Source organism: Lepidochelys kempii, chromosome 10 (genome assembly GCF_965140285.1).
Source record: "Lepidochelys kempii isolate rLepKem1 chromosome 10, rLepKem1.hap1, whole genome shotgun sequence".
Taxonomy (NCBI): domain Eukaryota; kingdom Metazoa; phylum Chordata; order Testudines; family Cheloniidae; genus Lepidochelys; species Lepidochelys kempii.
This window is the reverse complement of record NC_136389.1, coordinates 77240900-77261417: the sequence shown is the minus strand read 5'-3', so window position 1 is coordinate 77261417 and position 20518 is coordinate 77240900. Positions and strand designations below refer to the sequence as shown.

General features: G+C 44.5%; 1 protein-coding gene across 1 annotated transcript in view; it reads left to right on the top strand.

Moving 5' to 3' along the window:
• Positions 1 to 1475: 1475 nt before the first annotated feature.
• The window catches only part of CERS3 (ceramide synthase 3), a 64631-nt gene continuing 45588 nt past the window's right edge, over positions 1476 to 20518 (top strand). Inside the window, exons 1-2 of the mRNA XM_073361494.1 lie at positions 1476 to 1750; positions 3199 to 3255. The gene's annotated coding sequence lies outside the window, so the exon portion shown is untranslated. The remainder of the gene's footprint in view (positions 1751 to 3198; positions 3256 to 20518) is intronic.

The window sequence follows — 20518 nt, the reverse complement described above, 5'->3', positions numbered from 1 at the left end:
AAATTTGTAATTAGTACATATGCTTGGGGGTTTTGTATTACCAAGACATTTCTTCACCCAGTTGTTACACCATTATTCGTGACTCTAATGATTAATAAGGCAGTTGCTCACTTCCATCTTGCATTCCCTGCCTAAGTAACCACAAACTATTTCTTCTAAAATCTCCCAACGGCCTTATCTGATTGTACGGTGGTGAATGGGAATACTGGAAAGGAGCATTGGTTTCCCTATGCTCAGGTACCAAGTTTTATCATCAATTATGGGGGTGACAAAAATGATTATATACTGAAGTTGTGCACCCCTTAGAGGCCTGGTTGCTGTCTGGAAATAAACAGAAGGGATTGATCTACACAAATGGACCCAATGCTATCAAGCTGCTGAATAGGAGCAGGAGAAGGCATTAAACTAGATGTGTGTTTTGTTTTGTTTATATATCTATGTATATATAGATATAAACAAGCTAACAAGGTATGCTCTGCTTGCATTGGTTTTCAAACTGTGGGCCATGCCCCCCAGGGAGGGTTATCAGGGGAGCTCAAGGACTTGGCTGATTAAGAATAAACCCAGCACATCCTACCACTAGCAAGCTCCCACGGGATCTGTACAAACTCACAAGAACTCACTCTGATCTCTCTCTGTCTCTCTGTGTGTGTGTGTGTGTGTCACCCTTACTCTCTCTCCTATCGCTGTGCTGGGAATCAAAATGGCAGTTGCACTACACCTGTGTCCTGGCCCCACAGCAAATGGTGTGCACATGCATGCAGGGAGAAGGCAGCGCTGCTGCACACAGGCACAAGATGCTGCTTTGGGCAACTGGCATTCGAGCAGGACGTATGAGCCTCCTCCTGCATGCACGGGTCACATGGGGATTTCCCACTTTCCCTCATCCCCAACCTCCTGGGCTCTGAACTTTGCACCATCTGTATTCCCCTGTGCCGAGGGGAACTTACCTGGGACATGAATCTCTGAATGTGGGGGTGCGGCAAAAAAAGTTTGGGAATTTCTGGTCTGATGGATTGATTCTAAAGCCAGGAAGACAGGAGCTCCTGAGTTCAAATCCTTGCTTTGATGCTGATTGAATGTTGAGAAGGGTTGATCCCGAGTGACTTAACCTTTCTTCCTTAGTTTCCCCCTGTGTGCAATGGGAATACGAGTGCTGCGAGGACTAAATAATGAATTAATATTAGCACCTTGAGGGGAAAAGGGTGCAATATAAACACCAAATATTAACAACATCCACTTATGGCTAATACCGAGTTCAAAGAGAATCTATAGTATGCATAAAATTGTACGTATTCCATGTTATAAATGTGAGCAACAGAGTTCATTCTTTTGCCATGTTTATTTATTTAGACTTACTTAAAATGCGCCCATTTGAAACTCCAGCCTGTACAAGCTTACAACTCTGTCAGAAAGAAAGTTGTGAGATGTTGAATGTAATGCCAAGGAAGAAACTTACTTCTAGTTCCAGTTACAGTAGACCATTACACACTTCTGTGCTTCAGATTCCTTTGGCCGGGAGGTTCATTTGGCAGAATGGACAAGATAATTTTGCCAGTCAAGCAGGAAAGAATGGCTTTATCCCACAGGAGAGAATTTGCTAACAGAACAAGTTGGACTATTGCGTGTGGAGAAATCTGACTAAAAATTGGTCACAATCAATTGAATTCTTCTCTAGCCACCTCCTGTACAAGTCAATGAGCATGTGATGATTCAACAGCTACCATCCTGAAAGTTTATCAATAATATCGTAAGTACAGCGTTTATCAGTAATAAAATACACAGCATACATGTGCTGTGTGTTTATACCTGCCTACTGTATTTTCCACTCCATGCATCTGATGAAGTGGGTTTTAGCCCATGAAAGCTTATGCCTAAATAAATGTTAGTCTCTAAGGTGCCACAAGGACTCCTCGTTGTTTTAGCTAAGGAAGTGAGTTGCACCAGTTTGAAAGAGCTCACAAAAGAACTGCCACATTGACACTTTTTTGAATTGTTAAACACAGGAGAGGTGATAAATATTTCAGAATGTACAATACAAATGTAGACCCCCAGCTAAATTCAAGACCACCTCTTTAAGCCTTGTTCTGAAGAGTATCTGAAACCTATTAGTGGTCTCATTTCTACACCTTGAAGACATAGCTGCTTGTTCACAGGTAGTGAAAACAAAGCGGTGGAACTCACTCCTTTGCCCTGCAGTGGCGTAGGTTTTTTCTTTTAAAGCCTGACCATCTCTGGCCCCTTATATGCTGCTTTGGCATCCTTCCTTTCCTTTTGGAACCAAATGTTCAAACGTGTGCATCTGCTTCCAACTTAGCCCTGCAAAAACCCTGGTGCGCACACACTTGAGCGTTTGTGTCCCTAATGTTCCAGCATGTTCCAAATTTGGTGTGATGCATGTGGTGTTATTGTTGGTAAAGCACTTGATAGGGGGAGTGCTTTAGAAATCTTTGTTCTCTTCCAAGCGAGCAGCAGTAGAATAATGCATTAAATATCACTCCTGAGAGATGGAACAACCTGGCTGACAAGAGAGGAACTTCCCCTCACTTGCAAACCAGCGTAAATTAAGAGCCGGATCGTACTTTCTTGCAAGACTGGTTCTGAGGAGGAATGCAGTGGTTCCCTTATGAAGTTGCCCCCGCTCCATTTTTCCATGTGGGAGGGGGGAAATGCATTGACAGGCGTTCTGTACCCACATGAAGAAATAGGCCGGGGATTTGGCTCCCAAGTCAGCTCCATGGGTTTTGATGCCAGCGTGTCTTTCTAGCCTACCCATGCATTTCCTTGCTTCAGAGTGTTTTATTTTGATCAGTTTCTAAATCTTGATGAAATAATGTTACATTAGCAGGATTGGGGGGAGAGGTTAGCCGAGAAATTACTATTTTTTATTAAATGCCCCGTGATGTAGATCATTCTCAGTCTTAAGCTATTGGAAATAACTTTTATGCCACTATAAACTATTATCAGACACTGAATAACTACCATCTGACTGAGAGAGTTTAGCAGAACGAAACCTCTTAAAACTAAACTGCAGGCCTTCCTTTTGACTTCAGACTCACCAGCTCTGAATTCTAGAAGTTAAAGATTTAGCATGACACAACTATTTGTTTTTGCTAAATAAGTCTTCCCTTACAAGACATCCAGTTGGAATTTATCTTTTAAAATATATTCTGGTTTTATCATTTCTCTTTTATATAGCCACTTAGGAACTACGAGGGGAGAACTCACAACCAGGACCTGGGTTCACTGAGTCAGGTAAATACAGCTGGCTGGAAAATGGGGAAGAATTATCAGTGTTTTGTTGTTTTTGATTGACGTTTCCAATCGGCCCTATAGATAAGGGCTTTTCTGCTTCTACGTGTAATTTAATTATTTGGATAAATTCACCTATTAGCTTGTTATCTTAAGTCTTTGAGGATTTTTTTTTTAAATCCTACCACAGGGTGATTCTTCACCATTGATTCTGTGCTTATATAGCTGAATTGTCACTTGCCCAGGTAGGTGGGACATTCATTTCTGGAATTTGTGTTCTCTGGTGGTCAGTCAGAGACGGTTTCTGGCTATTTTTAGTTCATAGGGCAAGATGCTTCTAGTTTGCTTTGGTTTCCTTTGGTGCTGAGGTTTGCGATCCCCTCATGGAAGGCACTCTGAAAGTGCAAAGTGTGGTGGTAACTGAAAGATCAGTGGGCCATTTTGGCCAGTTGATGAAGATGGCTTAGAGTTGAGTTCATGTGTTGTTTAGGCAATAATATCTTTATTTAATGTTGAAATGGAATCCAAGTATTGTGGTGAGTGGCACCTAAGAAATGGTTTAAAAGATGTCTAAAATTGGTGTCTTCCATTTTATTATCTACAACTATACTTGGTAGAAGTCAATTTTTATTTTTTTAAATAATTTCAGTGGATAATATCAATGTCTATTTTTAAGTATTTTTTTAGATGATTTTAGATGACAGATCATTTTTAAATTTTCACAGTTGTGTGAATTTATGGGGTGGCAGACAATTATTTAATGAAGTAGACCCTGAGATTCAGAAAGTTAAAGCTTTATCAACAGTTAACACACTGTCACCATCACGTATCAAAATATACCAAGTAAATATCCTTAAATCAACCAATCATACCTGTTTTTACTATTCATTCACCAGTCCATTTGTAACAAGCCTTATTCAGAAGTCTAAATCGCTGGATTTGGACACTCATAAGTTCTCAAGCAGCATTTTTTCTTTCATTGTCTAGCTGTACATTTCCGTGATGCTAGATGGAAATATATTTTTGTCAATTTGCATATGTCTGTGAAATCGACATTTACCAATAAAAATCTAATTCTTCCAAGCTCATCTAAAACAGGTTTGAATTTCCGTCAGTCAAACACAGGGGTTTGGAGCAGATGAGAGCAACTGTAAGGAGGTTTCAGAGTAGCAGCTGTGTTAGTCTATATTCGCAAAAAGAACAGGAGTACTTGTGGCACCTTAGAGACTAACCAATTTATTTGAGCGTAAGCTTTCGTGAGCTACAGCTCACTTCATCGGATGCATTCAGTGGTGCATCCGATGAAGTGAGCTGTAGCTCACGAAAGCTTACGCTCAAATAAATTGGTTAGTCTCTAAGGTGCCACAAGTACTCCTGTTCTTTTTGCAGTAAGGAGGTTGTGAATCAAGGCATCACAAATATCCCAATGCCTCTATTAAATGAAAAGGACTGTATTAACCAAATGATACATGAATCAACTTGCTCTACGCTTCCCTAGTTGGGAAAGCGTTCTTGGATGTTCTGTTTGTTTGGCTCACAGTCACAGTTCAGATGTGGGAAAATGTAGAAATAGTTTGAATTGCCCAGCAAAGTAGTAATCTTGCCTTTCTGAAGTAAACCTTCAAGTTAAATGTTTCTGTACAGCTTCAGTTTGAATACCACTCCCAGTTTTATATAGTAGGACTGAAGAAATGAAATGCACCCAGCTCCTAAAGGATCTGTACTCCCTCCAAAAAAAAACAAACAAACCCATGGGGTTATAAACCCTATGATCCAAACAATCTTGAGCTTTGGGGAAATTTAGACCCCAGTCCAAACTTGTTGTATTATTATATGGATTACTGTTTTATTGTTGCTAGCAGAACCAGGGAGCAGAGGGAGAGGGCTAACTGAGCCTACCAGCCTCCCTCCAGAGCCAAAACTTTGTGGGCCACATGGCCTTAGCAGTTATCCCCATCGCTTGTCAGCAGCACCAGGAGGTGGTGCCTTCACATTTCCAGTGATGTCATCAATTCCAAACTCTGTCAGCTGTTTTGTGGAAGATGTGGTACAGAATGGCCTTTGGTTACTACCGTATCCTAATTATAACTGGATGTCATATTTAAATATTCATTTGAAGTGAAACAAAATTGATAAGATCATAAATATGCAGGGCTAGATCCTCAGTGGGTGTAAATTAGCATAGCTGTATACACATCAATAAAGCTATGGCAGTTTATACCACCTAAGCAACTGGACCCCACTATGGAATTAGTTTCTGTAAAGTATCCAGTTGACACTGAGCCATGAAGTGTTCCATTATGTAGTTGGAAAAAGGGGATTCCCTTTCCCAATTTTTATGTTCTAATCCACCCTAGAGTACATAATTATCTAATTATGCCCACAGGTCTGTGCAGTTTTGAGTATTTATTTTTCTGTGTTACCAGCACATCATCCTTGTGTTTGTGTGTAGAGCAAAATTAGAAGAGAGGAGAGAAATGCTCAGATGTACAACGAAATAGATACACCATAAGATTTAGAACCATTCTCCCTTTACTATGTTGAAACGAGAAATAGCGAAGACCGTCTGCATTACTACTCAAAAGTTGCATCCAGTGATTTTGCACAACATCAGGATTGCCCTCAGTCAGAAATCTTGAATTGCAGCTTTTCTGGGTGGGTCTTGGAAGAATTTGAAGGCGTTCTGCAGATGGGGCGTGTTTACCTATGAGAAAGTAGCCAGCATATGTGCCTGGTTTTTGCTAACACACTAGCATAGTCTGTGACTGAAACCCTGTAAAGGTAGGTACTTTTCCCTTTCACACTGTATATTGAGGGTCTGAGCCGTTAGCATGCCCTGGTCTCTAACATTGTCTGGCTCATAAAGAAAAGTAGCAGCAATTCTACTAACACAACTTAAAACAAAGGGTTTGAATGAGCCAGATGTTTGGGATAGGTTTTAGCAAGCCCTTATTTGAAAACTCCTTTTTATGTTTTATGACTGCTTCGTTTGGAGATGGTTCTTGTATTTTGCAATGTGTTTTCTTTTTAAATCGGAGAGTAAAGGTTAGAATAGCAGCTTTTGCCCCTCTCCTATTTTACCTGTTTGATCACTATCCCATGAAGTTTTAATGGGACAATGCTAAATTCTTAAAGTCAAGGAGTGAAAAGTCTTTTATAACAGGAAAACGCGGTGAACTAACCACACAGAGATTTTTGTTTTTCTTTTTGTATGCCTTAGGAAAATACTTGAATTCAAGTCACATGAAAAAGGTGGCCCTGATTTTTGTGAGGTTTTTTGTAAAAAAAAAAAAAAAAAAAAACCAGTAAGAAAATTGTTCTACAGGGGAAAAAAAAAGGTAGATTTAATGTCAGGACACAAGATGTCTGTTCTATTTTAAGATCATTCTGACCAAAGAGCTGAAATAGGTGTTGCCACAAATCACACACTGAAATGAGTTACCGCAACTATTACTTGCTAAGTGATGGTATCACACTTTGCGTGCCCTGGCAGAGAGCTTTTTATGAGGAAACCCACACAGTTTTTTGGCCTGTACCCTTTTTTTTTTTAAAGATAGATTTTGTAATTTCCTAGCCTCTGTGTCAGATCCTCAGCTGGTGTAAACTGGCATAGCACCACTGACGTTGGGAGTTACAATGATTTACATCAGCTGCAGATCCAGCCTTCAGCCTGTGTCTTGATTTGAGGAAAGAGCTGGGAGTCAGCTGCTATGACATAGAGGGAAGGCTAGACAATAGCTGGATTATTGTACCAGGTATGTTCAGTCTCCCCCTCGTCCTGATTCTGATGTGGACCAGAGAAGTATTGGCAGAGGAGAGGACAGCCAGCAGGAATCTGAGGACAGTTTCTAGCAGGAATGCACAGGGTGCTTGGCCTAACTCTTGATTTTGGTGTGACGGAAGCAGTGGAAATGAGCATGCAGTCACCATAGGCAGTCTGAAGCTCTTCTCCTGCCTACATGTGTCTTTGGTCATTATTATTATTTTATTAATGTATTTTATTATTCATCAATGTTTGTTTAACCCTTACCTATCCCGGAATGGCTGTGCTTGACCCTTCCCTGATTGAATAATTATACATTTCCTGCCCCATGGAGCTCTTAGTGCAACTGAGTAGGATGAGGCAGGCCCAAGGTAATGGTGACCCAAGTTAATGGTTTGCATATAATATGCAAACTAGATACCATTAACTTGGGTTTGAATAGAGACTGGGAGTCCTGGGTCATTATACATACTGAATCTATTTCCCTATGATAAGTATCCTCACACCTTCTTGTCAACTGTCTAAATGGGCCATCTTGATTATCACTACAAAAGTATTTTTCTCCTGCTGATAATAGCTCATCTTAATTAATTAGCCTCTTACAGTTTGTATGGCAACTTTCACCTTCTTTGTGTGTATATATATACACACACACACTATATATATATATAGTGAAAGCTTATGCTCTAATAAATTTTTTAGTCTCTAAGGTGCCACAAGTACTCCTGTTCTTTTTATTTTCACTACTGTCCTTCCTACTCCTCCCGTTCCCAAATCAGGAGCTAGATTGGAGTCTCTAGCCCTATTAGCCATTCTTTTCAGACTGATAGCACCCCCACTCTGGTTTAAAGGATGTCTGCTCCAATAATCTGGAATAAGACTTTAAGGATCCATCTTCGTTGCCTAGCTGAGTAGACTGTCGTGAATGTCCTAGCTGCTGTGTGCTGTCTGGTCTGCTGTGTTTTGTTTTCTGCCACACTGGGTGAGCAACAGGTGATTCTGAGCCCGTGCCTTAAACCAGGAGTGGAGACCAAAAGGTTACACTTGTCTGGTTAAAAAAACGTACCCAAATTCCATTTTCAAAAGCGACTTAGACTTTTATGGTAATTAAACATTTCAATGTCATAAAAGGGGGAAAAATGAAAAAATCAGTAGTTTTCATGAAATTTTTGGGGGGAAGGAAAGGCCCCTTTTGACAAAAAAAGACAAAACACCCCTTCCCCACTACATCTCTTGTCATTAAAGAAATGTTGACCAACTCTACTGGTAGGTGCATGAAGCAATTTGCATGCATTTCTGGGGCTGGCCAAACATCCAGGACTCCTGTCATGAATCCGGTACCTGTGTATTTAACCACTTTTTCTACAGAGCATGCTGTTCATAACGTCGTAACTAAATTAGCTCAAAACCAGCCCAGAGGCTTTTTATCATACTCCTTATCCAGCATTATTTCAAATTTAAAATAGTAGCTGCTTTTTTTGACATAGCTCTGTTAAGAACAGTGTAGTGAGAGTTGAATTTTTTCACTTTTCTCTCCTAACTTAGCAGAATGGATATAGTCAGATGCTCTAGAACAATGAATCTTTGGGCAGAGACACAGTATGAAAATTTTCAGCCTGAAAGGGGGGACTCTTTTTCCAAAAGTTTTGCACATGTGAAAACAGGGAAAGTTTAATAAAAATTGAGCTGCTGTCTTAATTATAGCAATTGCTACTGAGTGAGCACTACTTTATATATACTACCCTAATAATCGAATAATAGGTAATGCGATAGAGTAATAAAAGACACAAAAATCTTCTGACTCATAATTAAATGAAACTATTAACGAAAAGCTATAGTTCAGATTTTATAGTTGTTGTTAAGGAAATTTGGAGTTAGCGGTCCTACAGCAATCGTAACTCGGCTCTGTTGTACTTGCATATTAGTTTCTACTGTTCCCATCATAAGAGACCCAGCAAGTTTGACTACTTTCAGTTTTAGTCTGCTCTGCCAGCAATTGTATTTGCATGTTCCTCAGGGTGTCATCCATGCTGCAGCATAGATCCTGTGAAAACAAAATTTAAGTGGAACATAGTGATTGCATATTCAAATAAAGTTGATGGAGATGGCTCAGAGCTATCACCCTGCATTTCAGCACTTCACATGTGAGAACACAGCGCAGACTATGCAACTGTCAACCAAAAAAAGATGACCCATCTAAACCTGAGACACTTGATGCCAAGGATGCAGATAGGGCCAAGCCACTCTGATGGACAGATGCACAGGGCTATCACCATTTCAGATTGAATTTGATTGGCACTAAAATGGCCACTAGGACTATATTTTTAACATAAAAATTATCAATGGTGAAATTAATTTTAAAATGTGATGGTAGGAGGATGTTGCAGTGAAACCAGCCAACAGTGAAGGGAAGGCAACCATAGGGAGCGAGTTTAGATCACGTGGAACTGCTCTGTTCTAGAATTAGCTCTTAAAAAACCAAATCCTGGGAAGATTTCACTCTGGGGTTTAAAAAAAAAAAATCACATACTTAGGTCTTGCCATTGACTTCAACAATCACAAGATCAAGATTCCCATTAACTGCAATGGTACAGGAGAAAAGATTACTTGCAAAGAAAATCGTGGAAGCATGAAACATCAAAAGTCAAGGCAAATTAGAAGAATCGATCGTCTATTATATTCACCATCTTTCTTTTTAAGCCAATCTCATGATTTTTGAAGGCCTGACATTTAAAAAAAAAAAGTTTGGGGTTGGCAATGCTATTGCTAGCTCTGCTTCAGACCTCTCTCCACGATAAGTGTCCTTTCAACCAGCAGTTGGTTGATCCCAAGGGCCTCCCAGAATTTTCAAACCCTGCTCAAAGCCAAAAGTTGAGGTGAGACACGAATCCTTATTAATCCTTTTGACAAGGGCTTTTTAATCCTCCTTGGAGCAATCAGGCTAAATACTGTCCCACTGCTTCGGAGCCTCCTATCTGAATGATTAGACATGGCCTGTGCAGTCTGGGGCATTGGCGTGGCTGTCTCATCATGGCTGCCTCGTCAGGAGGAGCTGTTCTGATAAATTAGCCACTGTGAATGGCACAGAGAATTGGGGTAAAGGTTGACGGCCATTGCTAAGCATACCTCGCCCCAATGGCGCCCTACGTTCCTCTTGGCTCACTTCAAGCAACAGGACTCTACTCACCTCAGGCAGTATAAAAGAGGGTTTTATGCTCCCTGTAACAAGGTGTGGCTTGCCCCATTGGCTGGAGAACCCAGGGTTAAGCCAGCACTGATTACAGGATGAAACTCACCTGAGAGGGATCAGGTGATTCCAGAACAAAAGGAGCAGGGCACAAGGGGGGAAGCCCAGGAAATGGCAGAAGGAGCAAGAAGGCTCCTTCAGGGCTCTGAGTCAGTGGGAGGGAAGGGGTGGGATGGGATGGTGGGGGAGCTCAAGAAGCAGGAGAGAGTGAGGAAAGCTCTCCAGGCAGGGAGGCACCTTGTATAACAGGGGAAAGACTGCAATGGCCCAGCTGGAAAGGAAAGTGGAAAAGGGCAAACTGCAGGCATGAGGTGCTGGGAAGCAGAAGGATAGTCCCTTGGGGAGATGGGACTGTGTCCTGCTGAACCTGGGATGGAGACTGAATTTGTGTTTTATTTTGCATTATCAGTAGAGAGACACTGAACTGGGGTTGGGGCCTATGGCTCGTATGCACTTGAGGATTCAGTAAACTGGACCCCAGTAGGGGATGCTTTGAATTATCTTTGGATTGGGTGAGTTCTTCTTAAAGGGCCCTGTAAAGGGGGGAAACAGAGGCAGGGTGCCATAGATAGACCCCCTGGCCACAAGGCAGCACCTGGGAGGTGGTTGCTTGTCTTGCACTCCTAATTAGAAGAGTGAGCAAGGCTTTTATTGTTAGGGCAGGCATCAAGGTGCTAATGCATGTGTCACTGAACTAAGAGTCTAAGCATGCCCAGTACCAAATAGTTTTTTAGAAAAGCTGCAGTCAATCCAAAAGAGCCGATTCTCTGACAGTTAATAAAAATGCTGTACCTTCTCCCCTGCCAAATCTGACTCTGGAATGATTGCAAACACATGACATGGAGTCAGGTGCTTGGTCAAACTGAAGATGAAAGTAATTATTCCCTGGACTCTAGTGAAATCATTTCTTGCATTTTGGTGCTATTTCCTCACATGGTAGGTCTAGCATTGTTGCATGTACAAATAAAGCTCTTATTTAGCAGGTGGAAGGTGAATAGGATTTGGCGCAGAGATGGATATGTTTGTAAGAGGTGCTGTAACCCCAGGAAATTTTTTTACCCATGAGACATTTGTCTTTTCATTCATAATCGATGCAATTGAATTAAAGCTCAAATGTGAATTTAGGGAACTATGTGCCACCTTAATAAAAGATCATCGTATCATAGAAGATTAGGGTTGGAAGAAACCTCAGGAGGTCATCTAATCCAACCCCCCTCTCAAAGCAGGACCAATCCCCAACTAAATCGTCCCAGCCAGGGCTTTGTCAAGCCTGACCTTAAAAACCTCTAAGGAAGGAGATTCCACCACCTCCCTAGGTAATGCATTCCAGTGCTTCACCACCCTCCTAGTGAAAAAGTTTTTCCTAATATCTAACCGAAACCTCCCCCGCTGCAACTTGAGACCATTACTCCTTGTTGTGTCATCTGCCACCACTGAGAACAGCCCAGCTCCATCCTCTTTGGAACCCCCTTTCAGGTAGTTGAAAGCAGCTATCAAATCCCCCCCTCGTTCTTCTGTGCAGACTAAATAAACCCAGTTCCCTCAGCCTCTCCTCATAAGTCATGTGCTCCAGCCCCTTAGTCATTTTTGTTTCCCTCCGTGAACACAGAATAACCATGCAAAATAAATTGAATTTACCTTTAATGTCATTTTCAATGGCTCTACTGACTTCCAGGGTTTTGAAAGTCAGTGGAGCCACTGAAAATGACGATTGGTAGATTTAAACCTGTAACTGATCCAACAGATGGTGGCTTAGTTTGAGGTTAGGGAACCGAATGAAAAGGGTTTTGCAAAGGCAAGAGAAAGGGACACCTGACAGTGAACTTCTTAAGTCAGAACATAAGTTTGTTTGTTTTTATTTTTTGCATGTCTCTCAGTTTGGAAAAGGAAATGTAGTCATTAGTTTTGAGTCAATTTCACTGTGAGATTCTCATGCACAAGAACAATGCTGCAATGCTGAAGTTGTACATTAGGCGGAGGACTTTGTGTTTGGCTTTGTTTGTTTTTTGTTTTGTTGTTCATTGGCATAATTTTAAATTTTATTCTACTTTAATTTCACAGAACTTATTTTTCTTGACCTTAGATTTTGTAAAAGCATTTTTTTAAATCTTAATTTTGGGCCAAACATGACTCGACTATTCCTTTTGTTAGTCGTGTATCAGAAGCTTGCTAGAGGGAGTGTGAACGGTCACTTGGCAGTGTTGTAAAAATTTTGCCATTTTTACAATTATTTAGAGATTTACTAAGGAACATCATTCAGCAGTTGTGCCTCAGTTCTTATGAACCTGGACCATTTTGAATCCTCTAGAATCCTGCCAAGTTTATCAACTCTTTTATTTCTTATTCTGTGAAGGTTCTTTTACCGCCCTCATCACTGTAGTATTTGAGTGTCTCCAAAAATGCACTAAGCAACACGATTAATATCTGTCAAGCGTGGTTCTCTCTCTCTCTTGCATTCTCTCCAGGGGGAGGATTGTATGGGGAGTGGAGGGCTTTGGTTTGGTTAAGGCAGAAAGTTCACTTGTGCCTCAGGAGCACAACTGTCAACCATGGTCTTCATACCAAGGTTTAGGTGATCTCTTAGATATGCTGGGCCGAGGGCTTTACAGATAAGGAATGAGAACTTGAACTTGACTCAGTATCCTATGGGAAGCCCATGAAGAGTGTGGAGAACAAGTCTGATGCATTCCTAGTAGCCGTTGTTGCTGAGCAGACACTGCAGTGTTCTGTACTAGTTGGAGATTCCTAAGGGCTGATGGCTTCCTATCTACCTATATTGCATTATCGTAGTGCAGCTCATGGGAGACAACGGTATGTATAACTGAGGCCAAGTCTTTGTCAGTTAGGATGGGATGGAGTCCCCTGCCAACTGGAAATGGGAGAAAGTGTTACTTGCGGCTGCTGTTGTGAGAGTAGTATCCAGGAGCACTCCTAAGCTTCAGACTGAATTGACCCGTTAGTCCTGTATACCCTGAACCAAAGGAAACTCCTCTTTTTATTTGAACTCTTCAGAATCCCTTTCTCTGCCCTCCAGCGTCATCTCTGACTTGGGTGGATTCAGCTTGCATCGAGAACCTCCTTAGCTACTCACTGGGGAAAACCTAATGTCCCACCCATAGAAAAATGGTCTCCAGAGCCAATCTGCAGCACAGGAGGAGAGGCAAGGCTGGGGACTGGTATGAGAGTGTGAAGAGTGGGAGAGCAGTTCTTTAAGGGATTAGTTTGATTGCAGAAAGAAGGGTGCAGCTGAAGGAGTTGGAGCCATATTGTCAAGAGACGACAAGGGTAGTTAGAGAAGAGGCACCTGAAAGCCTCGGAGGCCGATTGACTGGAGATCACAAAAGGATTACAATGATGTGCCTGGTAAATGGGGAATGGCATGGAGGAGTGGTGGAGAAAGAGAGGCAGTGGCTGAGGTGGTGAGTCACTCCAGCGTTGCAGGTCACACAAATAAGTGAAAGAGAGGCCATGAGTGGGATATAAAGGGTGATCAGTGTGGTTACGGAGTGAATTCAAATTAAAGGAGGCGGAGACTGAGATAAGAGAGAAACGGGAGAGCCAGGCATAAAAGCCAGAGAAGGAAGGAAAGGAGCCAAGGCCCATGTATGTTAGGAGAGGGGAGAGATGAGTTGGATGGAGTGGACTTCAGAGAAGGAAAAAGTTGGTGGGAGGGAGGAGAAAGTATGGAAAAGACAAGGAGGATGTCAACATGAGGAGGATATATACCTCTCGGGGTGGGAGAGAAGCTCACCAAAAGATTGGGCAACCCCTGAAGCAGAGTCAGAGGGAGATAGTTGGGCTTCAGTGAGAAGGAAGAGGAAGCAGGGGGTGGATCACAAACTGAAATATGCTATTTGGAAATGGGGCACGAGTTCTACATGGAGTGGGAGGGATGACAAGAAGATTAGAAACCAGAGAGCAGAGGGGTGGGAAGAAGATTAGCAGGGAGAGAGCCTGCGCGGGTGGCTGAAGGTAAGGAAGGGAGGGGGCATAGGAGGAGTGCTTGTGTGGAACGTGTGCTGCCAGAGGAGGGGATGGAGACAAGCATGGGTGAGCTGAGGCAATCAAGAGAGGTGCTATGGCTGCAGCGATAGGAGGAAAGAAGGCAGCAGGACTCGTGGGAGCAGAGTGGAGTGCGGTGGGGGGGAGTGGAACAGGATAGGGGAAGGGTAAAGTAAAGAAAGAACATGGACAGCATCTGGAAGCCGTGGTGAGAACGAAAAGGCAATGGTGCAGAGTGGAAGGGAATTTGTTTTTATTTTAGATTTGCCTGTCGTCCACTAGGGTATATGGACCTGACCCCAGGCAGTGCTTCCATTAACTTCGGTGAGCATTGAAGCAGGCCCTGACCCTTCTGGGCTTTCAGTGCTTAAGATATTGCCTCTCACTTAAACAATAACAACTCTGGATTTGTGTCCTCCAGGTTTGTGGTTGTTTTGGCGGGTGCTCGTATTCTCCTCACGATGGACACCAGGCATGGTGCAGTATTCATTCCTTTCAAGTGCCCATGTACCACTGTGCATTTGAAAGACTTGATAGTGTGAGACTGATTGTGTCAGAACTTTCTATTGCATGCATACTATCCTGTCAGCTGATTAGGATCGGGACACACCGCATTAATAATCCTGAATAATTTCTAAATGCCTGTCTTTGTTGAGCTTTTGGTTTTTTAAAGGTACCTATTTTACATAGTAGGAGGTTGTATAATCTCATGAACTTGATTTTGGGCAAAACATTTTTCTCTTTTCCCCTGCTAAGTAGTTGTGTTCAGGAATCATAAAGACAATCAACAATAGACCCTGGGATCCTTTACTGTGACAGATGTATGCTGCCTGGTGGGAGCAGACCAGAAAGTCTGCTGCTCAACCCAACAAGTAGGACCTTTGTAGCATTCGTTGCCTGGTCTGAAGAAGCAAAGGCTGTGGTTGGTGAATCTGTGTCCTGTTTAGTCTTAGCCGCCCAGCCCTTTTCCTATTTTGCATTGATGATTAATAGCTTGGAGTAGCTTCACTATCTCTCTTAGCATCTGGGAAACTTCAGTCATATCTGCTCTCCACTAAGTCCCTGTACCAGCTTTTCCAGTCTTGTCACATAATTTAACCTTCCTAGTTCTTTGATCATTCTGTAGTCTGCAGGATCTGTTCTGTCTCTGTCCCTGCCCCGTAGGCAGTCTAGCAAGACCCTTAGAGAAGCCATGGCTTCTTGCCCCTACTTATGCAACCCCTGCATTCTATATGCCTTCTCATGATGTTAAGAGTGAAGGAAAGGCACTCTTACTTACCCTTCCCCCAAACTTTGGATTGGATAAAATATCACCTATCCCTGAGTCTGGTTTTTGCTTTGCAAAAGAGTAGCTCAACCGAGATTTTTGTAAAGCCATTCGGGTTTTTCTGGAAAGAGGACAAAATCCTAGCTGTTCATCTGTACTTTCCACAGAGTTTGGTCGCCCAGATGCAATGGACCCTGGTTCCAAACAGTGCCCGGCTTTGGTTGGGGAAACCCAACCGATTAGGTTAAGGCAAATCAAAACCCGGCCTCCTTTGCCCAATCTATTAAAAGTACAAGGTGAAAATGTTTTAACAGAACATCTTAAGAAGGCTAAGAAATAGATCTTTAAAATGAGCATCACTTTGGTATTCTCTGGCTGCGTGTGTTCTTCATGCTTAAATTACAGTAAGGATTCAGTAGAGCCAGTCTGAAATTCTTCAACTGATCAGTCCTGATTTTCCTGTATTTGCAGCAGGTCATTATAACTTGACCGGAGAGGCCAGAGATGATGGTCTTTCATTAGCAGAGGTGGATTTGCTTCCCTAATAGAATGTGTCTAATTTCTAAGATTCAAGAGAACTTTCCAGCTTTGCAAAGTATGTTTCATTGGGAGATCATGCTCTGCAAGGGGCCCTGAAGTCAATGGCAAAATTCTTATTCCTGTGACTGGGAAGTAGGATTGAATTTCAGGGCAGTGGAGGTCTTTTCACAGTGGTTTAGTAGAGCATGGTGCATTCAACTGAACTTAATTCCAAACTAAACACACAATCTGCTTGGTCGGCTCTGTTTGGAACTAGAAGAAAAGAATGTTGAACTTAGCTCTTTGAGCACGCAGGAGACTACCACTGGACAAGCTTTCAAGATTCATGCAAAAGACGGCCCCAAATCAAGGCATCTTGCACTTAGCTGCAAGGGGAGCAGGTTTGGGACTACTGTCGGGGGAAAAAACTATGTGAGTTTTATGCAAACAAAAAACGTTGACTGTCCTTGGCATCCATGAATCAGATTCTGATCTTCATTCCTCTGGTGTAAATCCAGATAAACTTCATTGTAGCCAGTGCAATTACCCTAGATTTATGCCGCTGTAATTATCTTGAACAAAAGTCAGTGGGATATATCCAGGTTTACACTTGTGTGACCTGCGACCAGAATCTGGCTCTAAAAATTGCCATTCAGTAGCACATTTATGTTAGAGCTGCAGGTTGGATGGCAGCCTGAAACAGGTTGTCGTGAAAGCCGCTTAACCAAAACACAATCGCAGCCAGAAAATAGCAGGCATGGGAGAGTGCACTGACTAGATCAGCTGGGCTTTGTGGCGCTGGAGCAGGGTTTGCCAACCTCTCTGAAATGCTGGCATTTGGCAACTGCCAAGTATTTGCTCTACTATATTTAGGGTTGAAACATATCAATTTCTAATGTTTAAAGCATGTGTTTGAAATTGGTGCTCGTGGAAAGTGCCAGATTTGCAGCTGTGGGGAGTGAAGTCCTCTATCTGTTTAGAGAATGCATACAGCATAAGCATTAACAGGGCAAGCTGCCAGAGCCGTAGCTGGGAAATGTGCCTTAAACCTGACCTGGACTGTCGGTTCAGGCTTGGGGTATGTCAAACACTGCAGTCCGAGGTGGGATTGCATCTTGGGTAGGCCTGCACTAGCTTTCCTGTACCGGCATGGCTAACAACAGCAGTGAGGCTGTGGCAGCATGAGCTGTAAGAGCACGCTGGGAACCCTGGGTATGTATTTGTGTTGCTAGGATTGCAGTGGAGAAATTCCCCATTGGAATGCTCAGGTGTAAGAGAGGCCCCAGCAAGCCTCTCCCACCATCCCCACCTGGAACACCCAGAACTGGGAAGTACAAGCGGGGGAAGAAGCAAGTGCGCCTAGCACTGCTACGGGCAACGAATGGGGCATGTCTGGATGGGACCATGGTCCTCTGCCAGCTTGTGGCTGCAGGGAAGCGAAAGGGGAACAAGTGCAGCGACACCTTCCTAACAAGTGTAACGAGAAATGCTGCGTGTGCCCCACCCTGCCTCCAAAGAGTCCCAGAGGCAAAGGACCTGGCCAAGGTGCAGGGTGTGTGCTTTCCCCCACAGCATCTCACAGCCTTCACAGCCACCGTTCAGTCTTTCCTGGGCAAAAATCACCCAAAGTGACTGGCAACAACAAAAGCAGTCAAAATACTGACTTGAAGTAGATGGAGGATCACCATCACTGGTGATGGGTGGTGAACAAGGCACAGGGTATGGACTGTGCTGCAACGTGGGACACACACAGAAGGAGCAGGCTAGGCAGGGTACAGGGACCAGGCTTAAAAAATAAATTGGGCTCTAGTATTAAAACATAAGGTTATAATGGAGGTTTCCTGGGAGCAGCTGTTGTGCATCCGTGGAAGTGCTTGGGGAGAGAGAGAGAGTTGGTGAGCAAAGGTGGATGAGGATAACTGGGGGTAGCTGAGGTGAATTGTATGTATTCATAAGCTTGATGAAAGGAAAAATAAAGTGTCAAGGGGGCAATGGGATAGATGGCTTGATGATGACCTGTTCTGTTCATTTCCTCTGGGACACCTGGCATTGGCCGCTGTCAGAAGACAGGATACTGGGCGAGATGAACCTTTGGTCTGACCCAGTTCTTATGTGGACTTAGAGGGAGGAGTTTTCAAAATTCCACTGGATTTAGGAAGATGGTGCCTGGCATAACAGAAACAAACACGGAGCAGGCAGTGGTTGCAGGCTGTTTTTATTAGGATACCAAAAACCAATCAAATGGTAAATTTAAGGGATAAAACTACTAGACAGTCCAGTACTCCAGATGGACCATTGTGTTGTGCTGAGCTGAGATCAGAGACCGACTCCTGACTCTCAGGCCAAGGTAATGCCTTGAGCAGCTTCCTGGTGGAAGAGACTGTTCTGTCATTCTCAAGTGTCTACCCTGCCCCACGCAACCAAAGCACAGAGTAATATTAATATGTTCCTAATGGACTTGCATCTAGCATTACTTGCCTGGTGGAAGGGTCCTGTGGGCAGTGATGAGCTGCCAAAATCTTAACAACTGGTTCCCTCCTCTCCTCACGAGGGGGTCATGGCCCACCCCCGCCCCCCGGGATTCCTGCCCCATCCAACCCCCCACGTTCCTTGATGCCGCCCCGGGACCCCTGCCCCATCCACCCCCCTTCCCTGTCCCCTGACTGCCCCCAGAACCGGGCAGGAGGGTCTCGTGGGCCACCGTAGTGGGTGCCCACCCCGCCCCTAAGAGCTAGAGGGACCTGCCGGGGGGTGAGGTGGGGAGTCCCAGCGGTGCTTACCTGGGACAGCTCCCAGGAAACATCTGGCAGGTCCCTCTGGCTCCTAGGGGCGGGGAAGCATAGCTGGGGGGGAGTAGGGGGAGCGGCCGCTCCCCCCACTGATCATATCAAAAGTGGCGCCTTAGGCGCCGACTATGTGGGTGCTCCGGGGCTGGAGCACCCACAGGGAAAATTTGGTGGGTGCAGAGCCCCCACCAGCAGCTCCCCGCCCCGCACCCAGCCCCAGCTCACCTCCGCTCTGCCCCCTCCCCTGAACACGCCGCCCCGCTCTGCTTGTCCGCCCCCCCCGGCTTCCCACGAATCGGCTGTTGGTGCGGGAAGCCCGGGGGGGGGGGCTGAGAAGCGAGCGGCGGCTTCGCGCTCAGGCCCGCGGAGGCGAGCTGGGGCAGAGAGCAGTTCCCTTGCACCCCCTCCACTCCCCCCGGGTTACCTGCTGCTGCGCGGGCAGCCCTTCTCGCGCCGCCCCCCCCCCCGCCCTAGCTCACCTCTGCTCCGCCTCCCTGGGCCTGAGCGCGATGCTGCTGCCTGCTTCTCAGGGGGGCGGAGAAGCAGAGCGGGGCGGCGCGTTCAGGGGAGGAGGCAGAGCGGAGGTGAGCTGGGGCTGGGCACGGGGTGGGGAGCTGCCGGTGGGGGCTCTGCACCCACCAAATTCCCCATGGGTGCTCCAGCCCCAGAGCACCCACGGAGTCGGCGCTTAAGGCATCACTTTTGGCCGGTTGTTAAATTTAGAAGCCCTTTTAGAACTGGTTGTCCGGGACAACCGGTTCTAAAAGGGCTTCTAAATTTAACAACCAGTTCCAGCGAACTGGTGCGAACCAGCTCCAGCTCACCACTGCCTGCTGGGGGAGAAAAGAGGAATCTCAGAGGACCTCCCTCGTCTAGCATAGGAAAAGTTGCACGCATATTTTGTTTGGCGTCATGAGGCGCTTCCGAGCAGAATGGGAGGGTCTGCATTTTGTTTGAATTGTGGTGCAGAAATGGAGAACTGTGCCACAGGGGTATGCCCCAGAATCCCATTCATAGAGGCATTCTGCGTGCTCCCATGGGTTTAGGTTTGTTGAGGAGAAGAAGCAGGGCCCGTGAATCTCCTGCTGTGTGGATCCACCAGCCTTTGCTGTGAAGCCGGGAGACAGGAGCTGTGAGGGCTACAGCAGAAGCCTTCATGCCTGTCGTAGAAACTTCAGGGGCTCTATTCTGCTCCTGCACAGCCTGGTTGGGACCTTCGCCTTCCCAGTGCTGCAGAAGCCCCCTGCATTGTACTCTGCCGCTCATGTTTGCTATCCGTACGTGTGTACAATTTAAACTTAAGGACCTGATCCAAAGCCCAGTGAAGTGAATGGAAAGACTTCCATTCACTTCAGTGGGTTGTGGCTCAGACCCTAAGGCCCTAATTCAGCAAAGCACTTAAGCATGTGCTTAAATGCTTCGCTGAAAAGGAATGATTTGCTGCATCTGGGCCTAAAACAGTAAAGGTATTAAATGCTACAATAGCAGTAGTACTGGCAGGATGCGATTTTAAAATCCCAAGAATCCAGTATAAAGATATACTCTGTCCTCAGTACGTAGGGTGTATAAAACCCACGCTACATCAGACCATCGGGGGAGCTTTGCTGCTCTTTCCACTGTTACATCAGACTGGTCTCTTTTTATTGCGCATCGTAAACTGTTACAGCTTTTGACAGTTTGCA